Source organism: Delphinus delphis, chromosome 6, assembly GCF_949987515.2.
Source record: "Delphinus delphis chromosome 6, mDelDel1.2, whole genome shotgun sequence".
Taxonomy (NCBI): domain Eukaryota; kingdom Metazoa; phylum Chordata; class Mammalia; order Artiodactyla; family Delphinidae; genus Delphinus; species Delphinus delphis.
This window is the reverse complement of record NC_082688.1, coordinates 42,406,077-42,419,984: the sequence shown is the minus strand read 5'-3', so window position 1 is coordinate 42,419,984 and position 13,908 is coordinate 42,406,077. Positions and strand designations below refer to the sequence as shown.

The 13,908-nt window shown below is 40.2% G+C and overlaps 1 pseudogene; it reads right to left on the bottom strand.

Annotated features, from left to right (window-relative positions):
- Nucleotides 1-7,877: 7,877 nt before the first annotated feature.
- Nucleotides 7,878-13,183, bottom strand: LOC132427658 (grpE protein homolog 2, mitochondrial pseudogene; annotated as a pseudogene).
- Between the last annotated feature and the right edge of the window lie 725 nt (nucleotides 13,184-13,908).

The window sequence follows — 13,908 nt, the reverse complement described above, 5'->3', positions numbered from 1 at the left end:
AGATGACAATTTACTCTACATAGAGAATCCTAAAGATGCTACCAGAAACTACTAGAACTAATCAATGAATTTGGTAAAGTAGCAGGATACAAAATTAATGCACAGAAATCTCTGGTATTCCTATACACTAATGATGAAAAATCTGAAAGTGAAATCAAGAAAACACTCCCATTTACCATTGCAACAAAAAGAATAAAATATCTAGGAATAAACCAACCTAAGGAGACAAAACATCTGTATGCAGAAAATTATAAGACACTGATGAAAGAAATTAAAGATGATACAAATAGATGGAGAGATATACCATGTTCTTTCATTGGAAGAATCAACATTGTGAAAATGACTCTACTACGCAAAGCAATCTACAGATTCAATGCAATCCCTATCAAACTACCACTGGCATTTTTTACAGAACTAGAACAAAAAATTCCACAATTTGTATGGAAACACAAAGGAGTCCGAATAGCCAAAGCAATCTTGAGAACGAAAAACAGAGCTGGAGGAATCAGGCTCCCTGACTTCAGACTATACTACACAGCTACAGTAATCAAGACAGTATGGTACTGGCACAAAAACAGAAAGATAGATCAATGGAACAGGATAGAAAGCCCAGAGAAAAACCCACACACATATGGTCACCTTATCTTTGATAAAGGAGGCAGGTACATGTAAAAGAATGAAATTAGAACACTCCCTAACACCATACACAAAAATAAGCTCCAAATGGATTAAAGACCTAAATGTAAGGCCAGAAACTATCAAACTCTTAGAGGAAAACATAGGCAGAACACTCTATGACATAAATCACAGCAAGATCCTTTTTGACCCACCTCCTAGGGAAATGGAAATAAAAACAAAAATAAACAAATGGGACCTAATGAAACTTCAAACCTTTTGCACAGCAAAGGAAACCATAAACAAGACCAAAAGACAACCCTCAGAATGGGAGAAAATATTTGCGAATGAAGCAACTGACAAAGGATTAATCTCCAAAATTTATAAGGAGCTCATACAGCTCAACAACAAAAAAACAAACAACCCAATCCAAAAATGGGCAGAAGACCTAAATAGGCATTTCTCCAAAGAAATGTCTGCCAACACAGTCTGCCAACAAACACGTGAAAGAATGCTCAACATCATTAATCATTAGAGAAATGCAAATCAAAACTACAATGAGATATCATCTCACACCAGTCAGAATGGCCATCATCAAAAAATCTACAAACAATAAATGCTGGAGAGGGTGTGGAGAAAAGGGAACACTCTTGCACTGTTGGTGGGAATGTAAATTGATACAGCCATTGTGGAGAACAGTATGGAGGTTCCTTAAAAAACTACAAATAGAACTACCATATGACCCAGCAATCCCACTACTGGGCATATACCCTGAGAAAACCATAATTCAAAAAGAGTCATGTACCAAAATGTACATTGCAGCTCTATTTACAATAGCCCGGAGATGGAAACAACCTAAGTGTCCATCAACAGATGAATGGATAAAGAAGATGTGGCACATGTATACAGTGGAATATTACTCAGCCATAAAAAGAAACGAAATTGAGCTATTTGTAATGAGGTGGATAGACCTAGAGTCTTTCATACAGAATGAAGTAAGTGAGAAAGAGAAAGACAAATACCATATGCTAACACATATATATGGAATTTAAGGGAAAAAAATGTCATGAAGAACCTAGGGGTAAGACAGGAATAAAGACACAGACCTACTAGAGAACGGACTTGAGGATATGGGGAGGGGGAAGGGTAAGCTGGGACAAAGCAAGAGAGAGGCATGGACATATATACACTACCCAATGTAAGGTAGATAGCTAGTGGGGAGCAGCCGCATAGCACAGGGAGATCAGCTCGGTGCTTTGTGACCACCTGGAGGGGTGGGATAGGGAGGGTGGGAGGGAGGGAGACGCAAGAGGGAAGAGATTTGGGAACATATGTATATGTATAACTGATTCACTTTGTTATAAAGCAGAAACTAACACACCATTGTAAAGCAATTATACTCCAATAAGGATGTTAAAAAAAAAAAAAAAAAAAAGGAAGTCCCCCCACCTCAGGTGGGGACTGAGGCAGATAAACTGAGGTGATAAATGGCTACCAAGGCTTCTCATCCCTCCACGCTCTCAGCCCGGCCAGAGGCAGAGGCAGAGGCTGCAAGACCCCAGCTGCTGGCGTTTTTTTTCCCCACTGCAGAGGGTACCCAGGAGGCAGCTGTGGAGAATGAGTCAGGCTGGACAGTTTAATTGGCTTCTTCTCTCACTCTGAGCCCTGCTCACACTTTGTCCTCCTTTAGAACAGGGCCACTCCATTGTTGTTTAAGAGTCATCTGGAGAGCTCGTTCGTGCCCAGACTCCTGGGCTGGCCTTCAGAGATTCTGAATCAGTAGGTCCGGGGTCCAGGGTGTCCAACACTTCCCAGTTTGCCTGGGATTTCCCCAGGTTTAGCACCGGCAGCCCTGCATCCCAGCAAACACTGATGGCTGGTCACCCTAGGGAGGGCCCAAGATTTTGCATTTCTAAGAGTATCCCAGGGGATGCTGATGCTTCCACATTCTGCCACACTCTGCCATGCAATGCCGGCCCACCGCACAAGGCCTAGGGATTTCACTTGTACTCCCAGGTCTAGCGCAAATTAAATTGTCTTCAGAAAGAGTTCCCAGGAATCCCTGTTCTCCCCCTCCCCCAACTCAGCAGCAATCATGGTAACATCTCACTGCAATGTGATGGGATATACTGGTTTGTTTTTGTTTTTGTTTTTGTTTGGTTTATTTGCGGTACGTGGGCCTCTCACCGCTGTGGCCCCTCCCGCTGCGGAGCACAGGCTCCGGACGCGCAGGCTCAGCGGCCATGGCTCATGTGCCCAGTCGCTCCGCGGCATGTGGGATCCTCCCGGACCGGGGCACGAACCCGTGTCCCCTGCATCGGCAGGCGGACTCTCAACCACTGTGCCACCAGGGAAACGCTGTTTTTGTTTTTTTGTCTTTTTTTCTGCTGACATACTCCAAGTCTCCTTCGGGACAGGAATCACATTTTCACATCTTTCCCACTGTTATGGGAATCCATGACTCCAAACATACGGAAGATAATAAAGAGATTCGTTGAATAAACACAGCTAACATTTATTGAGTGCTAACCAGTCACTAGGAACTGCGCTAAGCACTTTATACAGCTTAACTCGTGTCATCCTCACAATGGCCCTGTGTGGCAGGTGCTGTTATTTCCCCCATTTTACAGATGAGGAAGCTAAGGTACGGAAGAGGTACATGACATAGCCACAGAACTGGAAGGTGATAGAACTAGGATTCTAACTCCAATCTGATATCAGAGCCCACAGTCTTACCCACTACACTATGCTATCTACAACAAAGAAATGAAAACAGAAGTGGATCTGATGCAGGAATCATTACTATTTATTTATTTAGAATATATCTCACTTTTTCATTGGAGTCCATGTGCCTGAACTGTGTTTGTGTGTTCAAAATAGATTTACATTGTCTTTCTGGGAATAATGCTGGGCTGTTTAATTTTAACTTTGAATCTGCACTGAACACTGATTCACCATTGTTTATAGCAATTTTTCGGTCCAAGAGAAAGTAGATGTTCTGAGCGAAAGACATGTTTGTCAGCCCTTTGAGAGATACTGTCCACCATTCTATGGAAATCCAGTCTCATTCCTGGAGATTACAAGGGACTAATAAGGCTTCTGGTTCCATTGATGAGCACATGACCCAGACCTGGCCTATCAGAGCACTCTATCTCTTTAATCACAGAGATTTGGTTTAGAAGTGTGCACATGACCCAAGCCTGGCCAATGAGAACATTCCATCCTTTAAACACAGAGATTGGTTCAGAGGATGCTAAACCAAACCCTTCCTGAAATTTCCCTGAGCCATCTGAAAGTCTAAGTTCCTGTTTGTCTAGAATAACAAGTTTGAAAATATGAAATAACCTAGGGCCACTGGTGGCCATTTTTGCAGATATGGAACATCTCTACCTGAGTATGACACCAACATAGACAGAATGTGAGCCAAGAGATGGAGAGAAATATAATCTTCCTCCCATGATTTGAACCCCTGAATCCAGATATCCAGTTACTGGGTCAATAAATTTCCTTGATTGTTTAAGCCAGGTAGATTGGATTTCTATCTCTTGCAACCCAAAGAATCATGGCTAATGTATCTTACCCATGAAAAAGTAAAAGGTGGGTATTAGTGGGTAGGAAAAATTGAATACCTTGAATTCTATTAATAATTATTTTATAGCACCCTAATATTTCAATGCTTACTTTATTACCTTCTGTAAGAAAGACTAATGGTAGATGGCCGTCAAATTCTGCCTACTTTGTCACAAGAATAAGCTGAACATAGACCAGGAAGTCATCAATATAAGTGAGCAAATAGGTCTTTTCAGAGTTGGCATGGGGATTGTGTTTTGGTTTGACTTTCTACCAACTTTCCTTTCTTGATTACTACTACTTAAGAATCTGTGGTCAGATAGGTTTTTTAAAAATGCATGTGTCAGTTAATTTTTAGGTGTGGCAAATTTACAGAATTTTCTGAATATGTAGAAGAATTAAACATTACCTGAACCAGTTCTTATAACAAGCTGTCTCTCTTTAATATGGTGTCAGTTGATTTTTTTTATTTCAATTAAGGTTTTATTAAAGTTGTTTCTGAAGATTATATTTCATCCTTAGTCTTCCTTATCTGATTTTGCTTTAGTGTTTAAGAACCTTTCTTCACTTATTAAATCCTTTGCCATGAAAGAGCACCACATAACTTATATCAGTATCAAACTGAATAATTCCTTTATGGAAGTGAGGAAAATCCACAAAAGATTCATAAAATCCAAGCACTAAAGCACCAAGACCCCTCTTCAGATGAGCTGAAGCTTCCTTACACATGTCATCTGCAAGCCAATGATGTCTTTTTACATTACCATCAAGATGAAAATAATTAAGAACACTGAAACAATTTTCTTATTTCTCCAGTCTAAAAATGTAGATTTCCTCGTTATGGTTAAAACAGACAAACATGAAAAACAGAAGCTGAAAGGAAAATAAGTTCACTGTGATTGATTAGCTTACAATTTTTTTTTATAGTCAAGCACCGCTTAACCAGTCTTTCCCTTCCCCTAGACTTTAGGCAACTATAAAAACATACGAAAAACAATGTGTATAATAAAAGGCGATAAAAACAAATATTTGAGGGCCTACTGTAATAGGTAACTTGCACATTTCATTTAATCCTCACAATATTTTGAAATTATAACCATTTTACAAACGTGGAAGCAGGCTCGGAAGAGTGAAGTGACTAGGCTGGGAATTATGTTCAGGGTGATGCCTACTAAGCGTATGGTCTATTATGCTGCGCTGGCTCCTGAAAGCCCTTCAACTTTTTGAGATTCTCACTGTTATAGCGCCGTCTTCTATATTTATACTTTTAAGTCTGCAAAACTACTGAATAATAGAAGAATCTAAAATTATTCTCAGTCTACTTGTTAAAACAGGAGGTTGCAAGGAATATTTAAAAACTCTTCAAGTAATCAGAACATTCCACACCTAAAATTATGGTTATTCTAATTTACTGGTAATGATAGCTAGTGATCCAAGAATACACAGGAAATCATAATTGGCTCATTTTCTTTTCGTCACTGTTTGTCAATCTCAAAGGAATGAAGGCCAAAAAAGACAAATTCTTTTTTTTTTTTATAAATGATACTTAGAGACTGAGTATTTATTTATTTATTTATTAGAAGATGTTGGGGGTAGGAGTTTATTAATTAATTTATTTTTGCTGTGTTGGGTCTTCGTTTCTGTGCGAGGGCTTTCTCTAGTTGCGGCAAGCGGGGGCTACTCTTCATCGCGGTGCGCGGGCCTCTCACTATCGCGGCCTCTCTTGTTGCGGAGCACAGGCTCCAGACGCACAGGCTCAGTAGTTGTGGCTCACGGGCCTAGTTGCTCCACGGCATGTGGGATCCTCCCAGACCAGGGCTCGAACCTGTGTCCCCTGCATTAGCAGGCAGATTCTCAACCGCTGCGCCACCAGGGAAGCCCCAAGACAAATTCTTATTGTGAAATCTGACTGCTCATTATACTTACAGTGTGAACTTAGTGGAATGTCAAAAGAGGTTCTGGTTTTAAAATCTCACCATCAGTCTTTTGCTTGCATCTTAGAAGCATGTTATTTGGTTTTTTAAGTGTTTAAATCTGGTGGAGGTGGTAGGACCCATTGGGGGATGGCTTTGCTGATACATGTTTGTGTAGTATGCTAGAACTATCTATGACATCTAAGAGGATAACTTTCACCATCCCACAGAATGGGGTCATAGAGTTCTGGGAGAAATGGATTTATTTTATGGGTAAGTAACTTAAACCTAAACCTGGGCAATCTGGACACCTAACAACATTCAAATGTCTGCTGGGGAAATATTTGCATGTTTTTTATAGAACTGTTGAATCTTAAATGACTGAAGTTAATAGACAGTTGTTTCTTACTTAAGTTCTCACTGAAATTGAGTTTACTAGTTTTAGAGTTTTTTTTTTTCCTTTGAGTCCAGTCCTAAAAAGACTATGTTTTCATACTTCAGAAGAAGCTGAAAGGGTGAGATTAGATCATCATTAAGGCTGCTTCTAACATTAAAATATCCGTATGACCTCCTTTCTAATGTCCAATTGATTGATATATAATTCATTCACTAACTCATTTATTGAATAAATTTTTTACAGAACACTATCTATAAGCAAGACTGAAATAAAAAATATACACATAGGCTCATTAACTCTAGGAGGTCAATACATAAAAGGGGAGCTAGATCTTTACACATGTGACATAAGACAGACACAAAAACTGGGAAATAAAGCTTGTCAATGTAAGAGAGGTAGTGAATTGTGAGTACCCCACCCCACCCCCCAAAACACCCTGAAACCCAGCATAACTAATGAGGAATCATGGGAACCTAACGTTTTTTTGTCCTGACCACCTCCCCACATAATCTAATAAAGGATCATAAGGTTAATCTGACAAAGTGGCAGAGGATTTAAGGGCTGGTGGAAAGAGAAGTTGTGGGTAAATTACCTATATAGACCAATGTAGGTCATTAGCTGTTGGTGATGCCTCAGTTTCCCTGAAATGATTATATACCTAGGAAGGCTGAAAATAATTTGAAGATAATTCAACAAAGAAAGCACAAGGTTTCTTGGCCATACTTGCTTGAAAGGGACCTGATAATCTTGATTTCTTGCTAGTCCCTGCCTTCCAAGCCTTGCCTTGTAAATGGGATTTGGAAAGGGAAAATGAGTGTGAATGTGAAGTCTATCTGGCAGGAACTACAAGGACAAAAGAAAAATGAAATAAAAATGGGAAGTCTGAAAATCTATGTGCATAAAAATCAACCCAAATGATTTAAATGCATACAACTATAAAGCTTATCATTTAAGTACCCAAATGTTAAACCAATCCCTGCCGTCTCCTTTTCCCACGAATACAAGATTCTATACAATTCCTATTATAGGGGTCATTAGTAATGAACATTTAGTTAAAAATAAACATATACTCATTTCCACCTTTAAGAAAGATTTTGGATTGAAAGTCATCAGAGTACCAATTTAAAACTAATTTTCTTAAACATATTTTGATAAGACCACAGGAACACTTGTCACATTGTTCAAATGCCCAATGGCAAGACTTCTGATGAGACCAAACAGGTCACATGAAATCAACAGAGTATCTTAGAAATAAAGCCAATATGACTAAATCCAAGACAGATCACGTGACGTACCTCATGTACAATACGAACCTAGTTTAATACATAAAGGAATCACAGGTGACTGCACTCTGGGAGAACATTCAGTTCCTCTGGGCCCATTCATAGTCTTCTCTGAGACCCTACCACCACTTCCACCTGGGCGAGTCTAATGGCGCAGCCATGAAGCTTGTCGCCATCCTGCCTCACTGATGCCACAGTGCCAGGCTGTACCCCAACACCAGCTGGCACATGACAGATGAGTTCATGCTCATGAGGGTCATATTTGTCACCAATGGGTGTCAGCTTCTCCAGGCCATGTTTGGCAAACACACTTTTCAGCTTTGTTTCTAAAAATGACAAGCCTCGGAAGATCTTCTCCAGAGTGAGCTTCTGGTCCCCAGGCTCTGTTTCTTCAGAAATACACTCTGTAGTCTTCTGCAAAATGTCTGCCACCTCCACCAAATTCTTACAGAAACTCTGAATTCCAAATATCTTGGCATCTTCTACACATCTCTGGGTTCGCCTTCTTATATTTTCACCATCAGTTACAGCTCTCTGGTATCTCACTGTGAAACCCTGTACTTCCTTCTCCAGTCTAACAGCTTTTAGCTTTCAGGCTCGTTCTGCAAGAGAGGGCCCAAGTTCATCAGGAGGGTCCTCAGAATTGCAGTCTCCACCCGCGGTCCTCTGGGTGACAGTGCTGAAAGGATGCAGCCATCCCCTGCCATCTGACGCAGCACTCAAGGCCAGGAGAGGCTGCATCCACCGCTGGGCAGCCCACGGGGACCTGGTGGCCGTGTTCCCCAACTCGGCTGACCTGTCAGTTGATTATTAAAAGCCAACTTGTCAGAAAAATCTGTACTTGTATCAAGATTACATCCTTGAACCCGAAGAAATACAAACAATAAGTATATTGCTAATAAGGCCACCTGAAGTAGTAGTGGTCAAACTGAATCCTTAACTGATAATGCACTAGCACTGTAGAACCTAGAGAGCAAAGGAATCCTGGTAAATGACTACGTGAACTAAAAGACTTCTCTTCAGCCCGCGTGTTGTTTGTTTCTGTTTGGATGATTTATTTAAGAGTGACATGGTTTCCCTCTGGCCATCGTCTTTATTTTCTTTGGCTCTTTAATCATTACGTGTGCCGTGCACCGCCTAGGACCCTGACGTCATTAAGTGCCTTATAAGCAACTAGTTCCGAATGAGCTGCTTGCCAGTGCAAACATGTCTGACAGGTTTAGTGACAACCCAACTCGCATATAAGGGGCTGAACCAGCCAGGCACAGGCTCTTCTCCACTGGTACACACACAACCAAGTCCAGGGTTATTTCGGAATTGAAATCCTGACTTGGGCGGCAAGGCTATCTTCCAAACTGCCCTGACAAATGCCGTCCGTCAATTCTATGCCTTCTTCCTTTCTTGCAGAGATGTTTATTGGGGTCTACAGCTGGGATCATAGAAATGAGTAAGACTCATTCTCTTTCTTGAGGAACTTCTAGTCTGCAGGGAGACAGGTCTATTGCTATATTTACGACATACCCTAAAAGTACTTAGATGTGGACCACAGGCTTCAGGATCACAAAAGAGGGGAGCTCTTTAGGATAGAGACTATTTTCTCTGTTACAAATATTTTCTTAATGAGTATCCTAGTGTTTACCTTCCTTTCTTGGACATAGTCCTAACTCAGGATACTTCTAAATAAAACTAAAAATTATTTTCTACTAATAAGGACCTACTGTGTAGCACAGGGAACTCTACTCAATACTCTGTAATGGCCTATATGGGAAAAGAATCTTAAAAAAGAGTGGATATATGTATATGTACAACTGATCCACTTTGCTGTACACCTGAAACTAACACAACATTGTAAATCAACTATACTCCAAAAAAATTTTTTTCAATTAATTTATAGCTCTATGTGCTATATAACTTTAATATGACTAAAATTTTCCCTACTTTCCATTTGGAAATTGTTGTAATGTAGAAAAAATTTGAAAGAGTTCTATAACGAACCCCTGTAAATGCTTTACCGAGATTCACCCATTGTGAACATTTCCCCCATGTTTGTTTTATTTCTCTCAGTCTCTCAAAATATATATTTGCTAAACTGCTTGAAAATAAGTTGCAGTTATCATGGTACTTCTTCCCTAAATAATTCAACCAATGTTGCCTGAGCATTGGGACATTTTCCTACAAAAACCCTATATGATTATCACACCTAAGAAATTTAACAATGCCGTAATATAATTTAATGTACAATACACATTCAATTTTACCCAGTTGCCTCAAATATATATTTTATAGCTTTAAATATATATATTTTTATAGCTTTTAAAAAATATCTAAGATATAATCAAGGCTTATGCACTGCCGTTGGTTTTTATCTTCTCAGTCTCTAATCTAGAGCCATCCTCCCGCCTTTTGTTGTTTTTCACGCTATTGAATTTTTGACAAGTTCAGGTCACTTGTAGAATATCCCACAGCTTCGATTTATCTGAGGTTCTTCATTATTTGATTCTAGTTTAAAAATGTTGGCAAGAACGCTGCAGGTCATTTGCGTAGTTCTTATTTCATTATATTAGCAGGTACGCAGTGGGAATACGATTTAAATTTTAAACTCATACAGTTAAAACAAACCAAAAACAGGAAAACAGTTGATTTCTTTTCTGATTGATGAGAAGATCCTGTGATTTAAGGCCTTACAATTAAAAGTGTGGTCAGCAGGCTTTCTTAGAAATTAGAAGCCCCAGGCCCCTCCCCAGATCTATTGAATCAAAATTTGCATTTTAACAAGATCCCCAGGTGATTCATATGCACGTTAAAGTTGGAGAAGGACCAATTTAAGATATTAACTAGAGGGCGGGCATCTGGCATACTGGCTTTATCCAAAGCAAAGGTTTATTTGTTGCAGACACTCTTAGGACATAATATCCATTTCTTCTTTTTCCTGACTAACAGGAAAAAATTGTACCTAGCTAAAAAGCTACATTTTTAATCTGTCTTGACGTTAGAAGTTGCCATGTGACACAGTTCTGGCCAATGAGAGGGAAATGAAATTCCCGGCGGGGGGGGGGGGGGGCGGGGAAGGTTTTAGAAAACAGCTTGGATTCACCTGGCACGCACATTTCGTCCTTCCCCTTCTTTCTTCCCGGTTCGGGGATAGGAAAGTAGAGGTGGAGATGCTATTGGTGACCCTGAAACTTCAAACCGCAGGCTAAGGATGACTGCGTGGCAAGAGCCTTGAGGAGCCCTGGTCTGCCTACCTCCGTACCTCTTTCATGCAGGTAAAATGAAGCCTCTGGTTTAAGTCACTGTTTAATTGAATTTCCTGTTAATCATAGTCAAACTGAATCCCTAACTGATAATGCTGTTTGAAGAATTTCCTTTTTTTATAAATTTATTTATTTTTGGCCGCGTTGGGTCTTTGCTGCTGCGCGTGGGCTCTGCCTAACTGCGGCAGCGGGGGCCCCTCTTCATAGCGGTTCGTGGGCTTCTCATTGCGGTGGCTTCTCTTGTTGCGGAGCACGGACTCTGGGCCCGCGGGCCCTAGAGCGCAGGCTCAGTAGTTGTGGCGCACGGGCTTAGTTGTTCTGTGGCATGTGGGACCTTCCCGGACTAGGGCTCAAACGCGTGTCCCCTGCGTTGGCAGGCGGATTCTTAACCGCTGCGCCACCAGGGATGCCCTGAAGAATTTCTTGATGGGAGATTCTGAGGAACCGCTGGTGGGTAGAGTCGCAGCGAGGTGGATTCTTTCTCGTTTTTTTGCTTTGTTTATGGTTTTGTCCATTAAGAGAGACTGAAATGTGCAATGTATTCCCTTCCCGTTTGTGAAGGAACACCTAGGCCTCCTCTAGACGACTGTCATTAGGGAGGCAGATTTCTGCTGCAAGAGCATTTTCATTGAAATTTTGGTTCCACAGATAGGCAGTAATACACACATTTTACTGCATGTGAAGACTGTCTGCTACTAACAGAAAAGGTATGAACCAAGGACTTGCCTTGCCCTGTGTTACAAAAGTTTTTCCTCCTCATGGGACGGTAATTCTAGTCCCCTTTGGTGACTCACTCACTATCTCTGTTAATTTCCTTCGACTTTACCGTGGAAAAGGAAATGTATGCGTGTGTATGTGTGTGCATGTGTTCATTATGGCGTATGCCTCTCCAAATTGTTATGCATCTCGTTCCAAAAATAATTTGAAATAGTTTACATCTCAGCTTTCATTACCATTTAGGACTGACCTTTGCCCAGAAGAATATTTAATCTCTAGTACTTGGCTTCTTCTACGCCAGGTATAATTCATTCCTGCTTGGATGTAACGAGTTCTCACTCCATCTTTGAACCCCCTCCCCCACCCCATAATTGCACTCAGTAGAAGTGTTAAATATTTGTTGAATGAATCTATTTGTTCAACATTTATTAAGCAGTCTATTTGCAAGGACTGCATCTGGCCACAGAGGTTGGCAAACTTTTCTATAAAGGGCCAGATAGTAAATATTTTGGCTTCATGAGTCAAGAGACAAAAGTGAGCATATTACCAAGGTCATATTACCTTTATTTGACCATTTAAATTGTAACCATTTAAAAATGTAAAAACTACCTTTACGCCGTATACAAAACATAAATCAAAGACTTAAATGTAAGAGCTAAAACTATAATATTTTTATGTGACTGATGCCCTACGTACCGTGCTAACAAGCCACCTTAAAAAGAAAACATAGGTGTACCACTTTATGACTGTGGATTAAGCAATGGTCTTTTAGATATAATACCAAAAAGCAAGAACAACAGAAGAAAAAAATGGATGACTTAGATTTCACCAAAATTAAAAATTTTTATGCATCAAAGGAAATTATTAAGAAAGTAAAAAGGCAGTCTATGGAGTGGAAGAAAGTGTTTGCAAAGCATATGTCTCATAAGTGTTTAATACCCAGAATATATAAAGAACTCCTGCAAGTCAACAGAAAAAGGCAAATAACCCAATTAGGATTTTTAAATGGGAAAAGGACTTGAGTAGACATTTCTCCAAAGAAGACATACAAAAGTTTGAAAAGATGCTCAACATCATTAGTCATTAGGAAAATGCAAATCAAAACCATAATGAGCTACCACTTCACATCTACTAAGCTAGGTATAATTTTTTAAGGGAATATAAGTGTTGGCAAGGACGTGGAGAAATTGGAACCCTCATGCCTTGCTGGTAGACTGTAAAATGGAGCAACCTCTGTGGAAGCCAGATTAGCGATTCCTCAATAAGTGAAACAAAGAATTGCCTTACGATCCAGCAATTTCAGTCCTATGACCCAAGATTCCTAACTGACATGTAAACACTTTCCAAAGCCGTTTCAGGTTCATTCATCTCCTTTGATTCTTCTAACACCTGAGGTTTGGTGGCAGAGTGAGGGCTGGAACCAATCTCCCGCATCCCTACTAGGCACTCTTGTCGTGTTGTCCAGCCTCATGAAGGGGGCCGCTCAGTACACAGTAGGCTTTGCTATGGGAACAACTGTGTCGGGCCTTGGCTGAAGTCAAGGACACTCTCAGTGCTGGAAGGAGTTTCTTCATGATACAGCCAAATGCCGAGGACCGGATCCAGAGAAAATAAATGAACAGGAAAGGCTGTTATGCATTAATGTGATCAAACTACATGATTTATTTGCTTAATGTTTGCTGGAAAAGAATATGGCATTTAACCATTCCCTTCTACTCAGAACTTACGTGGATCCTTTTAAAGTCAACCAATGAGATAATTTAACAAAGAAGTCTTTTTATTTCTACTTGCTACTATTCATGTAAAAATGAATCAAGAAGAAGCTGTAACACCAGTAACCAAAGACCACATACTGTACAACTTTATTTGTATGAAAGGTCCAGAATAGGCAAATCCAGGGAGACAGAAAGTAGATTATTACTTGCCAGGGGCTGGAGAGAGGGAAGGTAGGGAGTGACAGCTAATAAGTACAGGTTTCTTTTGGAGGTTATGAAATGTTCTGAAATTAGATTATGGTGATGATTGCACAACGCTGTAAATACACTAAAAACCACTGAATTGTGTACTTTAAACGGTGAATTTTTTGCCTTGTAAATTATATCTCAGTGAAGCCATTACATAGGAACCATCACTGTTCTGTTTCCTAACTCCACTTTCTA